Here is a 3,055-nt window from a genome sequence, read left to right on the forward strand (position 1 = left end):
TGACATTCTGTAAAGACACTCCTCTACAAGAAGGGCAAGGTTGGATCAGTGAAGTGAACAAAGAAAAGAAGGAAGTCTCTACTCACAAGTCTCAACCCTATCTAAACACTTTCCTGCTGATATGCAGGAATCATCTTATAGATTTAAGACTGGGTTTGCTTTCCCCATTTGTCCCGCTACAGTGGTTTCAGTTAGGTAGTGGATGCTCATACTCTTGGTTCTCCAAGTCCTTCATCCTCTCACTACCTTTGCTTTGCTCTCTGGGGCCCCTCCTTTGTCCATTGCTAAACCCACTGCTATGTTCACAGGTCTCTGCACTGGGGGTGACTCTACCTGGACCCTGACCAACTCTGTTGATAAAGGCCACCAGAAGAGCATCTTGGTAGCTATGGACCAGAGCAATGAAACTTTCACCACCCTCCATGATGTGGAAAGCATCAGGCAGAGCTCCCTGTCCAACTGTCTGAATGGGGCCCTCTCATGGCCACCTCCGCTGGATCTCACCACCTCTGAGTTCAGGATTGAATACCTGATGGGCTGTGGAGACAGGGCCACCCACAAGGTGTCACTCTACAACTATGCCCTGGACCACCCCATCATCCCCATGAACCTGGCAGTAGAGGATATCATGGACTGTGTCCGTCTGATCCACCAGAAGGAGAAGGTCACCCACACTCAGTTCTCCTGCATCATGGCCATGCTGTGTACCCGCAAACAGGCAGAGCTTAATAAGGAAGGGAGGAGTGAGGCCCTCCATCCTGGTCCCCTGTTCCTGCTAGGGGTAGGTGCCTTCTTCCTGACTTACGTCAGTGGTACAAAGGTGACCAGGCTCCTGGACACACTTCATGTACACCATGAGTCTGGGTTAGCCTAGGCCATGTGAGATTAATTCTAGCAACCAGTCTGTGCGAGACGCAAGGTGTCCTGGTTGATAAAACAGGACAAGAGAATCACATCCCAACAATAACATGACTTAATTCTTTGCCAGCACAGTCTGGGTACAGGCGGCAGGAATTTGCTGTATTGAGTTGAGTGGAAAGGTTTCTACTACCTGATGACTAGGTTTCAATATTTAATTCTTTTGATAATAATTCAATTTACCTAATGGCTAGAGACAAAAATTAAGATGAGAGGGAGAGACAGAGGGGGAGAGAAGGAGAGACACCTACGGCTCTGCTTTCCAGCTCCTGAAGCTTCCTCCCTACAGGTGGGCACAAGGGCGAGAACCCAGGTCCTTGCTCACTGTGGCACCTATGCTCACCAGGTGGGCACCACTCAGCCTCTTCATGTATTTATCTCCTTGGAGAAATTCTCTCCTGGGATAATTCATTTCTTCAGGAGTCAAGAGGAAGCTAGCATCTGAGAATGTGATTTGACTAAGACAGCTCTCTGTTTTTCCATTTTAGGCATGACAATAAGACAGCCTCCTAATTCCAAGCTGGGAGAGTGACACCTACAGAAAGGTGCAGTGATGGACCATCTCAGGCCTCTCTGAGTGGGGTCCAGAAAGCCCCCTGCCTACACCCTGCTCAGCTGCTAAGAAGCTCAGGGCTCCTCTCAGCACCTTGCTGGGGGCTCCCCTGACAGGTCTGCAATCAGTGAGGCCACCTGGGTGTCTGCTGGAATGCCTGCAGCCAGCCTTCCCCTTTCTAGAACTGACCTTTCTTTTTCCTGTTAGTTTATGATATCCAACTGAGAACAATTATATCCTAATCCTTTGCAGGATTTTCAGCTAGTCCTCAGTCCTGCCATCTATATAGAAACTTCCTGGTGGAAGACATGAAGCCCTCTGACTAAGACAGTTCTTTGAAACTTTTTGCGTAGTGGGGTCGCAATGAAAAATGTCAACATTCCACATCTAGCTCATTTCATTTGAGTCATCTTCCTTAATCCCTTACATCCCGGTTTGAGGTTTTTTTCACAGAAATCTCTCTCTTATTATTCCTTTCATGGTATATATGTAGTTATATAATCTTTTACTGTACTTTCCTTTTTATTGCTATAATAAATATTACTCCCTGACTCTGTGCCTTATATGACCCCTCTCTGCTCAGGGCTCAGGTCAGCCTTTGTTGGGCTCATCTGGGCAGCTCTGCATCAGCTGAGGTCACGTGTGTTTGCAGGCAGCTAACAGCTCACCTGGAGCTACTTTCTGTGTGTTGCCTGTTTCCCAAACCTCCACAGGGTGGCTCCTAGCTTCTTCAGTGCTGGAAAAAGGGCTCCCCACAGCCAGAGAGGCACTGTAGGTCTCTGCCTGCTTCCCATTTGTCAGTCTCCCATGGGTCAGAGCAAGTACATGGGTGAGTCTGGAGTCAGTCCAGGAGGAGACAGTAGCAAAGACTAGAGATGGTGCACTTCTGACTTCTGGATAGTTGTTACTGTGACCTGCACACTTCACAGCAAAGCTCAAGGTGACACCTCTGTCACACTAATCCCTTAGTTACTAGCCTTTTACTCCTTAGCCAGAACTTCCCAGACATACACCAAGTGTGGGGACAAATGTTCATGGAAGAGTCACTCATTCTGCTGACACTGGCAGCTGCACACCACATGCAGGTCAGAAGGTCACAGGTCAAAACTGGCAGCCTGGGAAAAGGAAGGGTACTTTCCTAATTGTCATTTCTCTCTTCTCATTACCTCCTGCTTCCCTCTCAATTTCTGTCTCTACCCAGGAAACATAAGTAAAATATTAAAAAGAAACATTTCTGAAAAAAAAATATTTAAAATTAAATATGGGTTTCTCTGTGTGTGTGTGTGTCTCAGCATCTCTTTCAAAAATAAAACTAATTAAAAAAAAGAAAACTGAGAATCTTAAAAAATAAATAAAATTTTCTCACACATAAACTCAGCAAAAAAATTAAGAGAAAGCATGGTTTTCAGTGATTTTAAACACCTGCACATTGGGAGTACATGGGTCAAGTGAGTGAGAGAAAGGAGAAAAAAACAGATTAAATATGAATGTTCTGTAGTGTCCGAACAAGAAAGAAATTATCCTCTACACATCTGAGTTCTTCAGATATTGCTTAAGTAAGCATTAGAAAGACTGATTAGAGAA

The sequence above is a fragment of the Erinaceus europaeus genome, chromosome 14 (genome assembly GCF_950295315.1).
Source record: "Erinaceus europaeus chromosome 14, mEriEur2.1, whole genome shotgun sequence".
NCBI lineage: Eukaryota > Metazoa > Chordata > Mammalia > Eulipotyphla > Erinaceidae > Erinaceus > Erinaceus europaeus.